Source organism: Epinephelus moara, chromosome 8, assembly GCF_006386435.1.
Source record: "Epinephelus moara isolate mb chromosome 8, YSFRI_EMoa_1.0, whole genome shotgun sequence".
Classification (NCBI taxonomy): Eukaryota; Metazoa; Chordata; class Actinopteri; order Perciformes; family Serranidae; genus Epinephelus; species Epinephelus moara.
In genome coordinates this window covers 29,680,574-29,695,267 of record NC_065513.1, presented here as the reverse complement: position 1 = coordinate 29,695,267, position 14,694 = coordinate 29,680,574, and the positions used below count along the sequence as shown (strand labels likewise).

The window sequence follows — 14,694 nt, the reverse complement described above, 5'->3', positions numbered from 1 at the left end:
CAAAGGAGAGATATGGAAATGTTATTAGAGGCAAATCAAGATAATGCGGAGTGTTGTGCAAGAACTGGAGCACTACAGACGGAACTGGCAAAACAGTTGGAGCATTTCTTTGAACTACTTGAAAGTTCGAAACCGTTCAAACATTGAGAAAGGACGGCCAAAAGTCTGATTTTATCTGCGCTCAATCTTAAACAGTCCAAATTGGATTACATGGGCCTGCAAAGAATCTCTGGCAATCAACCAGTCATAGCGTATCTTAATAGATAAGGACGGCCGCAGTTCACTCAAAGGACAATTGGTAACCATTCAATTTGTAGAAAAACAGTCAATTGAATCAGGGGCAAAAACACTGTAAGTGCATATACTTTAAGAAAAATTTCTGGTCAGAGTCTGGACGTGAAGAGAAAAAAATGACAAGAGTGAAATGGGGTCCATAAAAATGACTAAATCACTTCCAAATTATGCTGATATGGATGACAGAGACTGGAGTGTTTGAAATGAATGAAAACAGCAATAAGTCATTCGGACAGATGCTGAATGAGGCCCTGACTTGAGGAAGTATGGTTAGAAAATTTCTCAATCAACCACACTGCCTGCTCAGCCGTCTGTGTGTTTGTGTGTTTACATGTGACCTGTTTCAATGTTCCTTCTGCTTTTTTTTTTCTGCTTTTTTTTTATGTCTCATGTCAGGGCCATTACACAGACCGTGGTCACTTGACTCTACACCCCATTTTCTCAATCAATTTGGCTTTTTCTCTGCACCCAAGAGCAACAACTTCGACAATACAGCTTATGAAATGGTTTCCGAACTCAACTTAAGACTGTTTTCACACCTACCCTGATTTGAACCAGTATTTTTTTTACAAATTAAGTCTTCTCTCCAAATTCTGTTTGCTTAGGGTGTATAAAAATAAACCTCACGCCACAGTGAGTTCTGTGCATGAGATGTTGTTATGGTCGGCTCATGTTCTCGCTCCATATGCAACAGATGATGACCCAACATGTTTGTTTATCCCTATAAAATAACATCTGCTGCTCCTTACATAGCTGACTTGTGATGGGAACAACTGCTTACAAATGGTTCTGATGATAATTTAGAATGGGTCACTGTCCAATAAGCAGTTTGGTCTTACTGCGTGCGGTTAGGCCACCAAAATGTCTTCATTTTTACTGGCTACTAGTTTTTTTGGCCACTTTTGCCACTTCTTTGAGAGCAGACTGTTAAGATGTGACAGGAAATGAAGGGAGACAAAAGTTCCTGGCCTCCAGGACTCAAAATATGGATGCAAATACGGTTATATATTGAGCATCTATTTTTCTAGTGATTCTTGAAGAGATTCTTCCTGCATATATTCAGGTGGCGGTGCTTGGCTGACCTCGGACAGTTTGTCTCTACTACTTGTTATTCTCTTTTCTTTGTTTTGTTTCACGTCTCTGCTTCTGTTCCTGCTCGAGTTGGGTACCGTACATTTGAGCCAATACTGGTTCTGGTGCCCAACTGTACCTTTTTTTGGTACTTTACTTTCTCTGCGATAACAACAATTAAATGTTTTAAAGCTGCAGGGGAGACGTAGTAGACTGAAAAGCAATTCTTCTCCTCTGCTCTTTTCTAATCACACATAAAGCTAATCTTCTGTCTCTGTCTGGTTGCACGTGTGTGCATGTGTCTGCTCGTCTAGCAGTGATACTAGGCTTTTAGTAAAATAATATAGAAAAGAAAACAGACCAGACGCTGAAACTATCGCAGCAGATCAGCACTGCAACATTAGCTCTGGCCAACAGAGAGGCCGCAGGAGAGGCTAAACCCAGTTATCTCACCCAGATGTGCTCTCAGGTACATTTGGCACCAATGGATTTAACGTGAATCTACACTTGATAGTGCTGATGTAATTAATTTAATCTTAAAAGTACCCAACCATAGTTGCTGCATACTGATACACTATCTGCTGATTAGTTTCATGTCAACAAGCTTTTCTTTCTTTGTAAATAACCTGTAGATGTTGCTTATTATTATACGGACATAGTTCCTCATTGGCTGCAAAAACACATTATCATCAAGTGTCAAAGCATAACTTCTCCGTCACCATTCTGTGCAGAAAGATGACAACAACATTCAACACTGCAGGCGCTCTTACCTATTCACCATAGTGAACTCTGCTACTTTTGTAATTAGAAAGAAATGAGGCAGTGGTTTAGGAGGTGACCACAAAGTCCCACAGAAAAGAGGAAACAGGATGCATTCCTAGGGATTCAATGAGAGCCCTACCCCTGTCCTTAATCGGGTGTGTACATGATGACCCTGAGTGTGCTCAACTTATCGACAATTAGAAGGGGGGGGACGTAGTTCCAAAAAACCACAAGAGGTCTTAGCTGATGCAACAGTGGAGCTTCTTGGTTTGCGCAGACAGCCCATGGATGATACAATGTTGTATAATCAACCGCAGAGTTGCTTGATGTTCACACAGCATGTAGCACAACAATGACCTTCATACATACTTTTTTATTAACTAAAGCAGTGTTGGAAATTTACTTTTCTGCCCCAAATCTACCAGTCACTCAGCAGAATTATTTTTTGGCTGGTGAGTGAAACAAATCTAGCAACCATTTGCATATTTTACCCGTATCTGTCTGCTGCTAATTTCCAACCATGACTAAAGCATGAAAGGATTTTGCAGTTATATTTGTTGCACAGGGTGGTAAAAGCTGATGGGAGAAAATGTAACCGTGAAACACTTACAGGCTGGAAAACATTGATCTTTAAAGCAGCTGAAGATGTTTTTAAAAGATCCCAACATGCATTACATAACAACTGCAGCTAATTTCTGCATGGCTGCTTTTACCGATGCTTCCCATAAATGAGCAACAGTTGAGAAAACTCACAGCAAGACATCAGCTACAGTCGCACTTACAAGGGCTTATCATTCTCAAACTACAACAGGTGGCATATGTACATTTACATACCATCTTCCTCCAGTGCAGCGCAGAAGGGTGTATTCTAAATACAGGAAGTATGAGTTTGTGTGTGCATATGGGTGTATGTCTGTGTGTGTCTGGTGTGTGTGTGTGTGTGGGGGGGGTCATAGGCTGTGGTCCAACAGATCACAGAAAACCACAAGAAATAAAAGGAGGGGGGGGGGGTGTCACTGTGGTCAGGCCAAACATGGAGCAACATGTGTCGTTATCTCTCGGCTAACATCTCTCTCCCTCTCCGTGTCCTACACGGCTACACTCACAGACAAAGAGACATGAATTCTTGAGATGGTGTCATGATGCAAAAAACCCACAAATATCTTCATTAGTATCATCAAACATACCAGGGGGACACGTGCGTCAGTGAGGGACTGAAAATTTGGCACCATGAAATATTGCGTCACTAAAGTTCCTGGATACGTCCTGTCACAACAACTAATTCCCTTCCTGTAGTTTTCAGAGCATGCTCAGTGCGTGTCCCCTTGTGCCCCTCCAGCTGGCCCCCCCAGAAGCTTGTTTCTATCTGCATGGCCAGCCCAGCGATGACTCAGCACTGACTGACTGCCTACAGAACACACACACACATACACACACACGCAGACGCACACTTCCTCTCGCCGTATCCCTCTGGGGGCTTGGTCGTCTCTGTTCCCATGGTTTTCCCTTTCTTTTCATCCTCTCCGTCCTCTGCTATGAGGATCTCCAGATGTGTTTGGATTTATGCTTCCTTTACTGTTACCTTGACTGAGGGCCTGACAGGGTTGCGTACAAGTTGCGAGGGAAAACAAAAAGACTAATACACATGTGTGTCCTCTTTCTCTGTTCTTATCCAGGACCTCTAACCTCAACTTGGCGCTTTGTTATCGTATTATTGTTTTGCAAGACAACGTTCAGTGGGGGACGACAGAAGAAAATAGGCCAATTCAAACACACCAAATTTCACTGGAAAACATTTCTGCACAATAGAGTCCAAGTTCTTTTTTTTTTTCTTTCTCCCTCACCTTACTCATCACTCCCTCCTCCTCTTCCTCAATGCCTACATTCTCCACTGTGACACAAACACCAGCACACTGATCGCTTTCTTCGTCTCCCTCATGTGCTTTACAGGAATCTGGCACAGCTCATTCCGCAGCATCGAGCAGCCTGAGAAACTTCTGTCCTGAGCAGCTAAGTGGCTAATGTCGACATCAGTAACAGGTTTGTTGGCAAGAAAAAATATAATCAAATAAATGCTACTGTTCATATGTCCCACCTATGACTGTGAAAGTACAGAGGCTGCAGCTCGACCGCCGTTGTTTAAAATAGCAAACAGAGACAGTGACATCTACAACACTTTGAAGTCATTTGCCATTATTGGACAGACGCACGCGTCAAACAGGTGCTAGAAAAAAATAGTCTTCCAGGAAAGCAGCTTGTGGCTGACTGACATTTACAGAGATATAATATAATCCATTTATCTGAACCTCTGACATGAGGGCTACCAAATAAGAATAATTAGTCGATTAATTAAGTGGTCAACAGATAATTCATCAGCAACTAGTTTTTCAAGCAGAAAAACAAAACATTCTCTGCTTCCAGCTTTTAAATGTGAGGATTTGAAGCTTTTCTATTTTTACTCTCATTTAATTTAATTAAAAAGTTGCCACTTTGGGCTCCAGGAGTCCATGATGTACATTTTTCAGTTTCCTAACACTTAATCAGAAACTAATTAGCAGATGAATCTATACTTATGATCTATAACGATGATGCACTGTGATGTTAGGGAGGTTGTCTTCTCTGCAGCTTCAAAATGTGAGACTTTGATCTGAGCTGTTTAAAGAGTCAGTTTTAAGACATTATACAGCACAGCTCTTATCTCCCCTCATAACTTAAGGGACAGCCTAAAGCTGATTTTAATCAAGCAGGAAGGAAACAGGATGTGTGAAAGTCACACGTGAATTGATCTTGTCAGCATGAGTAACCTCATGACTCATGTCAGCTCTCCAAGTTGATCCTTAACACAACCTTGGATCAACGACTGGACGCACTGGAGGATGAACGTGTGATGCAGTGGTATGTCCCACTGAATGCCAAAAATGGAAGAATTAGCAACATGCCTGTGGCGGCCGGTAAACAATATCCTGGCTATGGCCGACTGGGAGCAGAGCCAAGATGCAATTTCCTTGAAACCAGCTTTGTCTCTGATATAGACACACTGCCAAGCTCCAAGGGTAACTTCTGTATTTTTTCAACCTGGACTCCAGGTTTTTGTGTCTGAGTGACTAATGGGAACAACAAGTTTTTAACAGCTGTGAGACCGGATGCATGGTAACCACTGGGGGCGTGTACACACTTAATTTGCCTCCACTTAAAGTGCTTGTTTTTGCCACTGATAGGCTCCAATTGTTATTAGTGTCTGACAACAGTATGGAAAAGATTCCTACAGAAACAGTCCGACAGTTTTTATTAAAGAGTAAGATCCTTTTCATCTAAACAGAAACAGCCCCAAAATCACCATCAAACCCACCAATAAACTGTAATCTAAGTGTATATAGAGCCAGCATAACTTACACCTAACTGGGTGAATTAAAGGTTTATTTCAACCAAACCAAAGTTGGTAATTGTTTAAACGGTGAGTTTTAATATGTTTCTGTTCACTTTAATTTAATGGAGTCCTGTTGGTTTGGCGACAGCGATTTCTATGCTATTTTTGGTGGAACAGAAAGGATCTTACTCTTTAACAAAAAGTCCTCTCTCTGTTGGGATGCTTTACATAATGCTATCAGACACTTATACTAACAATCTGAGCCTGTCAGTGGCAAAAACAAGCACATCTAGAGGAAGTAAATCGATGGTGTGTGAATGCTCAGAGTAGTTACATAGCAGCCCAATATGCGGCTGCTGACTGCAGCGGCCCCGACAATACTGGACCAATTTAAACAATTACACAAACACAAACACTACACCATTAAGATTCCTAAAAATAGAAGAGATGGTGTTCATTTCTGTGCAAAGACAAAAAAAAAATCTACAAAAAACGTCAACGACAAAAGCCAACAAAACGCGTAGAGAATTATCAGTGCTGTTGGTGGAAGCCTTGTTGCAGGGGAGGTCCTATTTATATCTCAAGAGCTTGGTATCAGCTCTCACACACCACTGTGTGCTCCCTGTTGTCCCCAGTTGGGAGCAGCTCTTATTTGATGCAATGTACTCATACACACACACAAAAGAGGTCTCTGAGCTTCAGGTCATGTATTCATAGCAGGCAGCAACTGCCATAGCTACATGCTGAAGCCTGTGCAAAGAAAGACTAAGACAGGGTGGGAATCAATGAAGAGAACCCCCAATTATCAAGTGATATATACGTGAATTCTTTTCACCGCATAACAAGGTTCTAAGTTGCCGTTGAGGCTTCAGGAGGATATGCGAGTGTGTGCACAGCCATCTAGAGCTGAAATGATTAGTCAACTAACTGATTAGTCAACTGATAAAAGGCTTATCAGCAACTACTTTAATTATCAATCATTTAAGTTGTATTTTTTTCTTTGGATGAAATGCGAAACTTCATGGTGATAGCTTCTCAAATGTGGGATTTTACTTCTTTTCCTTGTGTTAAAGTAAATCATCACTAGTCAGGGGGAAAAAAAGCAGTTTGAAGACGGGCTCTGGGAATCTGTGACGGACATTATTCACAGTTGTAAGACAGTTACAAGAAGTAATCAGCAGATTAATTGATAATGAAAATTTTAAAAATATTAGTTATAGCCCTAATGCACTCTCACTTTAGATGTTAAGGCCCAGACACACCAAACCAACTTCAAAGAACTTGTGGTGACGAAGGCCTACTGTTGCGTTTTCTCACTTTGTACATGTCTCGGCTAAAAAGTTGCACTTCAACACACCACAAAGACAACAGCCAACGGCCAACTCGACGTTCTGCACCTACGTGAGGAAATAACACCTCATAGCAGCAGGCAGCGGTAGCCTGTATTCATCATTAAAAAAGGGAAACTGGGAGAGCGACAAGACGTATTCAAGATGCTAGTTCACTAGTTAGCACATTACCAACACAAGTTACGAACTGTTTCTGATAAAGAGCTCAGAGGCTACAAAAACAATCCTAACTAATTTATCAAGTTTGTGTCAAACTCACGCCCTCTTCACTTCAATCATTTGTTTGCTTTCTCTTCTTATGCACTGAGTTGAACTGCCAATCAGAGTAATTTCACTCACCAGTGGGCTCCACTGCGGATTCAACATGGTGAATCAGCCAAAAAGCTATCGACAAGGGCCAACTAGTACCGACAGCATGGGCACACTGCAAAACCTAGGGCCACAGACGCTCACCAATGGCCAGCCATTATCCTGGTGTGTCAGGGCCCTCAGGGAGGATGTGTCTTCTCTAATTTAATAGTTCACACTGTAATCCTATTCAGTAAAAGAAAAAAAAAAAAATCAATTTTATGATGTGGGAATGTGTCGCTCCTAAAGCGGGATTGAAATCCTTTTTAAAAGCACATGAAGATGCTACGTTATATTTCCCTGTTATGTGGTGTTTTATAGACCAAAACATAAATGAATAAACTTGTAATAAATAATCATTGTTGTCCTGCTCCTATCCTGAGATGCACTCCTGCACTGTGCTCAAATGTGGATTTCCTGGATACAGAAACGAACATGAAACCAGCGAGCAGTAAACCCGACATCAAGTCTAAAAGGCGTCCCATGCAGAAAATGCATACACATCTTTTTCGTGTTCTAACACACACACACACACACACACACACACACACACACACACACACAAACACAGACATGTAGGTGTGAGCATATTGTCTAAGAATGTGCGCACATGTGCACCTCCACATGGCGTTTGATTGTTCATTGCTGCAAAAATAGGATGTCCTCCTAATTGTCATAGTCATTATATAAAATGCAATTTACAGCAAGCCACATCCTTCTGACCTTTATATAGCCCTGGCCTTATTACCGAGATCAGCCGGATCCAATCTATTGCTTACAACTCAATTAGTCTGCATGGCATCAAGGCTCTCCGAGACATCAAACACTCCAGTTTTTACGGGAAAAAAACTGGAGTGGAAAATATAAATAAATTGAAAAAAGAAATGTGGCAACATGTGCATCACAAGGTCTGGGATGAAAAACAGATTTTGTTACCACCTTTGAATTTTCATTCTCTGAATCACTGAATGAATCACAGAGCTGGGGATAAATTTACAAAGCAGCGAGAGTGAGTGTGTGAGAGCGGGAGTTAGGGGGCTTACTAAAAAGGCAGAGAGGAGGGAGGAGGCTGTAAGGAGAGAGGGAGCCAAACATGAAAAGGAAGAGGAGGAGACAGAAAAAACAAGGGTCACAGGGAACAGACAGAGAGGGAGAGATGAGGGGATAATGAGAAGGCAGGCAGGAAGTGAGGAAAACGGAGCAGGAGAAAGGCGAGAGGAGAGGAGGTGGTGCCAGGTTTGTGGGTGAAGGTCCAGGTGGCAAAGCCAAAGAGGAACAGAGACCAAAGGATCTGTGCTCCGCTCTGCCTGGGCAGCAATCACAGCAACAGGAAGCCCTGCCCTGCCCTGGCAAGCAGCAACCACTGCACACATGCAAAGACACTGTACACACACACACACAGACACACAGAGCACACCAAAATACACTCCTACGTCAGGGGTGGGACAAGTATACTGCAGTACAAGAGCTGTTACCTAAAATACAATGTGATTACAGCTCATTTGTGTTGAAAGCTACAAGTCTAGCAAACAAAAATACTCCTCTGACAATATGGAGAATACACACATGAAGGAGACAGGTGGTGCTGAAGGATGATAATTATGGGTGCTATTCAGGGATATTCACAGAAGTAATTTATTAATAGACTAATTAAAGACAACGGCATTTCTTGAAATTGCAGATAGCAGCGATATCTACCAAAGTGGTGATCACTTTAACTTTATAGCAACAAGAAGGGATTTAAAGGATTAGTTTGACATGTTGGGAAATACACCTATTTGCTTTGTTATGGAGAGTTAAATGACAACTGCCTGACATCACACTCGTGCCTTTAAAGTAAGTATGTAGCTGGAGCAAGCAGCGGGTTAGCTTAGCTTAGCATAAAGACTGAGAACAGGGGGGAAAAGCTAACCTGACTCTATCCAAAGTAGGGCTGCAACTAGAACTGGGCGATTAAATCGGTTTTATCAGTTAATCAGAATTTATGGTTTAGGACGATGTTTAAAAATCAAAATTGATTTTCAGTTTAACTCCACAATTTTTCACTAATAACCTTTCGGATTCGCCACCACGCTACCAAAAGTGAGGAATTTGTTCCCCAGAAAGGCACTGTCTCCTCACTCGTTTGAAAGTAGCTTGGTCTCACACTGTCCAACCTCGAGCAAACCACTGTCAGCTATTGAGTTTGTCTAAAGTCTGCAGCAACTGAAAGCCGCAGCACAACTTATTCATTCCAGCATTTCAAACAGCAGCACGCAGCTGAGTGGGTGAAGTGTGTGGCACTGCAAGCTGTACCAGACGGCCACAGCCCTAAAACACCTGCAAAAAACACAGGTATCACTGACAGAGTAATTTTCCTGTAGTACCCATATGAGAGGAAGGGGGCCCGATGGAGAGACATTACAGATGTGTGTGTAGCGTGAAAAAATCTTATTTTTGGGTCATATCGCCCAGCCTAGCTGCAACTAATCTTCGCTATCAAGTTACATCCTGTTTTAAAGATGAATCATTTAGTTAAAAAAGTATCAGAAAATATTGAAAAAAACAATTTCTAACAACTACGATTACTAAGGCTTAACATGATGTCTAAGAAAAGTTTTGTTTTGCTTGACAACCAGTCTAATACCCCAAAGGTATTCAGTTTATGATCACATAAGATTACAAAAAGCGGCAAACTCTCACATTTATGAAGCTGGAGTAGTGTTTCCAAATGGTATTATTGTTGGTGCTGCTGTTGCAAAGACAATCATATCGCACATTGATACTCTTTTCTAACTGGGGAAAGCTACCAGGATTTGTGCAGTGGTTGACGCACATCATTTGCGCATTAACATCAGCCATCATTTTGACCCCCAAAGGCACAGAATTGCGTAGTAAGAGCGAGGTTTATGGAATGCTGCAGGGATGCTTTTTTGTAGGCTAACCTGGGCGTTAATATCACCCTGGTTCCCTCAACAAAAAGCCTATGGGATTTTTCCACTGGATTTTGGATTACTGCATTAAACAAAAGTTTCTGATACTTAAATGGTTTGTTCAGCAAGATAATCTTCACTAATGAACACCACGTTTGGAATTTTTGAAGCGTAAAAGCATTCACCAGAAGTAAAAAGCCAACATTAGGCTATAAACAAACTACACCACTGTCGCAGGACTTCAACATCACCACCATGACAAAGCTGGAAAGCCGTGTTGGGCGTGATGATCTTATATAGTCTCATTGAGCCACTTGTTCGTGACTGCCTATTGTACGACACAGGAGTGGGGTATTTATTGATGTATTTTATGTTGAGAACAAAACATGAAAGTCTCTTAAGCTTGTGTTAACCGCAGACCTTATTTCAGACATCTGACCAAAAACCCATTCAAAAAACCCAGTGACTCTGAGATGAGGGAACTGGAAGTGCAAAAATGCGAACTCATTTCCGGATTTTAGGGCTCATTCCTGCACCAATCTTTAGGGAACTAATCTAAACGCAGATGTTATCTTTATTCTAAAGCCATGACGTTGTGCAATCAGCACTTACTTCCTAATAAGTTAAAGCGACAAACTTGTCTATTTCCACAAGGAACGATTAATAATTGGCTATAAAAATAATTGCCAGGTAACTTTCTGTTGATTTACTAATCGATTAATTGACAAACTGTTACAGCTCTAGTCCAAAGGCAATGCAATCTGCAAAACCAGCAGCTCTAAGGCTCACTAATGAACACATTATGTTTTGTGTGTTTAATACATACAAGGTAGGGCACTAAAAACCTGCTTAAGTGACTGTGTTGACTAGAGATATATCCATCTATATTCCATCCATCTTTAACCAAACACAGGAAGGGACATCCATGTGTACAAGCAACTACTGTGCAAGTCTGTTGTTAACCGAAGAAAAAGGTCAGGGATTCCCACCAAAAACAGCCACCACTCAATATTGTTGTGACAGGCAAAAACAGCTTGTTCCACTGTTAGCCAACACACCAGTTAATGTGAACTGACACCGAGTGACCTTTTCTCATCCCTTTCACTTCATGTTTTACACTTGGGTGCAACAAGCTGCTGCAGATCAACCTGACTGCGGCTACATGCAGCTAAAAATGCTTTTAAAAAATGTATTGCTTGATTGATCACCTGCGGAAAAGAAGAAGCATGCACGAGGAAGATGTTCCGTTGCAGGGATGGGATCGGCTGAGCCTCAGTGTTTCTGTTTGTGTGAAGCGAGATGTGAAAGGGCTTTGATAATGAACAGAGCAGAAAGCGAGACGCATACAGCTTACATAATTGAAGAACATATTGTAAAGGAGGAAGTATCGCTGAAACATGAGATAACCCTCGGCCTTAACTTCCCATAGCCTGAGGAGAGCATCAGCTGATTCACAGGCAGCCTGCAGCTACATCACAACTAGAGGATGAAATGTTTGTTTTACAAGCATACAGCAAATATCACACAGACATGGACATGTTTACTTGTCTACAGCCTCGTCTAAAAGCTTAAGTACTTTGTATTCTTGCATTAAACCAGCAAGAAATATTTTGTCTTACACCTTATGTAAAAAGAAAAGACACTGACACATCTACACAAAGCTACAGGGCGAGAACAACCTTTAATCGTCAATGTTTGGCATTTACTTCAGCTGATGCTTTCACCCAGAGTGACTTTGGAAAACATGTTTTTCTATGTAACTATCACATCAAAATATGTATCTTTTATACCAACTAAATAAAAGAAAACAAGACGCAGTAACAGCTGTGACCCAGAGAAGACTTATCTTTTGTATTGCATATGTGTAGGCTAAATACTACTGGGCACATAGGCTTTTTGTTTTGGTTAGAGTATTCTCTAGCCCTACTTTCCCACAACAATGCAGGCTCCAACGCAACACAATGCTGCTATTCTTGAGACACACAGAAATAAAGCCCGGCCGCTTTCTGGTCATTTCCTGTGGTCTGGGAATGGAGAGAGAGGGAGGCAGGCTGGAAAAGGAACAAAACTAAAAGCCTGGATCTGCGATAAGAAAAGAAATCGCACAGTTGTCGCGAGGATCAAAAGTAGGAAATTAACTGTGTGCTCGAGTATCAAGAGCACTTTCCCATCAATGCCACAACGGAAAACAAATCTACCTTAAATGAAAACAGTATATGCGGTGATTATGTGTCCGGTAGTACAATTTTCACTAACAAGCATCCTTCCAGCTGTCCGGCATCCCACCGATGACTAATACAAAACGTCTCTGCGCAGTCTGCAGTCTATCATTATGCTGCAGAGACAGACCCTGGCATGTCAAGGAAATACTAAAATACAGGGCTCCCAGAGACATAATGACAGGCAAAAAAATAAAAAGAGAAGTGAAGTTTTGGCTTTGGCTGCGTGGAGAGATGGGATCTGTGAGGAGGGGAGACTAAAGGAATGAGGTCAGTAGTGAGGGTCAGGCGTCACAAACAACCTGTCAGTTAATGCCTGTCTTCTTCCTGCGTTTTGTTCACTCATTACGCCCTGCTGCCATCTGTGAAGACTGATGTTTAGGGCTGATAATGGATGACAAGCACAACATTTATATTGCGAAAACTACCATAACGCTCAGTAATGATATAGCATTAAAGCTCCTGCATTGATAGAGCAGCAAACCAGTTTGCTTTGTAAAGATATGCTGGAGTGATGGCGTCCTGGGCAGAGAATAAAGTTGCGCTACCTCCGTGTGTTGTAATCTGAACCTCTCTGTGGTTCGTTGTGTTAAAGTGGTCCAGCCGCACGTGCATGTTAGTGCATGTGTGTATCCCACTAGCTAGCTCATCACTGCCACTTTGCACTGCAGCAGATATCGGGACGTCTTTGTTGCAGAAGCGCAGCGCCCACCCTCCACTTCCCCCCTTGTTAGCACCGTTAGCTCTGTCAGCACTGTTGCCATTGTTAAATGCTGTTTCTGGAGTGCTAGGTGCCAGCTAAGCCACCCCCATGATAAGAGCCATGTCCAGACAACTCATGCGCTCTGAATTTCGCATTGTGCCCCTTTATCAATTTATGACTATTTCATATGGTGGAACTGTTTATCAGTGTTTTACTGGAACAAAATACTAAAATATTCAAAAAGTGTTACGTTTAAAGACGATTTCAAGATCTAAAACTTGTCATTAATTCAGATGTAAGAATGTGAACCACGATATCAATACACACAATATAATGAAATGTAATCACAACACAATTACATAAAAGGTATGACTAATGATGATACAGAATTGCTTACCGACCCCAGCAAATATTAAGTCTGAGTCATAGTTTATGGACAGCCCTACGACAATTAGCGCTGCAATTAAAGATTATTTTTATTATTACTGATTAGTCCGTGCACTACTCTCTGGATTCATCGATTAATTATTTGGTCTGTCAAAAAAATACTGAAAATTATCCATCACAATTTTCCAGAGAACAAGGTGACATCTTTAGATGTTTGACCAATAGTCCAAAAACCACAGACATTACATTTACAATAATATAAAAGAGAAAAGAGCAGCAAATACGAACACTGGGGGAGCTCCAACCAGAAGATTAATTTTCTGCTGACAGGCAAATTGACACACTAATTCATAATTTTTGTTTTTTGCCTTTCAGTACAATCATTACAGGGTAAAAAAGAAGAAACAAAGTCATATTATATTATTTTCCCCTAAACTTCCCTAAACCCTTAAAAAAAAAGACATGAATTGATTCCTAAAATCTATCTGTGAGTCTGTTAGTATTTCTGCTATGCAATTACACAAACCTGAATCCAAATATTGATTGAAATATGCATGCACATACACATGATCCTGCAGGGGAGTCCACTGCACAGCTCTTATTATTCAATGTACTGTGTGTACTGTTAAGATGGGGAAAAACTGGATACATGCACAGAAACTTTTCCCCGCACACACTCTGAGCCCTGGCAAAATAAACACCGACTGCCTGCGCATATTACAGAACATTAAATAGGCATACACTGAATAACTAAACAGTTTAAGTGAGTTTCTCGGCTACAAAGCCACCAAACACTGACCTCAACTTCTTACTGGAACCCTTAAACACAGGCTTAGTCTCCGAAAAGCTGAAAACAACAATCCATCATTTACAACTCGGCCGAGGCAAATCAATACAATTCAGCCAATTCAAGCATTCAAGACTCAAATGTTCCAGCCGGGGAGAGTACGACAGAAATCTCTGGCTGAGATCCACAAGCACTTTATGAATGAGTCATCCCTCCTCAAGATGTGTTTCTGATTCATTGTGAATTATGAAGACACATGATAGTATTTAAGACGTGAGATGCTATTTATTATGTATGTGTGTGTGACTATGTGTGGGGTTGTTCATGGGGGGGGGGGGGGGGGGGGGTGAAGCAACTCATGCCTTCAGTCACTGTGATCAGCTGTGAATCATCTGCAGGCATCTGACTTCCTGGAAGGCTAAGTTATAAACTTTTCCACAGTGGGACTCATGAACAACCCAATTGAGTTTTAATGTTTGTTCCCACTTTTCCTGA

The 14,694-nt window shown here is 41.4% G+C and overlaps 1 protein-coding gene across 4 annotated transcripts in view; it reads right to left on the bottom strand.

Annotated features, from left to right (window-relative positions):
* The window catches only part of sh2b3 (SH2B adaptor protein 3), a 72,111-nt gene that overhangs the window by 50,757 nt on the left and 6,660 nt on the right, over nucleotides 1-14,694 (bottom strand). Inside the window, exon 1 of one of the 4 annotated variants that reach the window (XM_050050685.1) lies at nucleotides 2,962-3,089. The exons of 2 other annotated variants lie outside the window; for them this stretch is intronic. The gene's annotated coding sequence lies outside the window, so the exon portion shown is untranslated. Of the gene's footprint in view, nucleotides 1-2,961; nucleotides 3,090-14,694 lie in introns of those variants that run through there. One more of the 4 variants, XM_050050687.1, reaches the window with a different exon arrangement.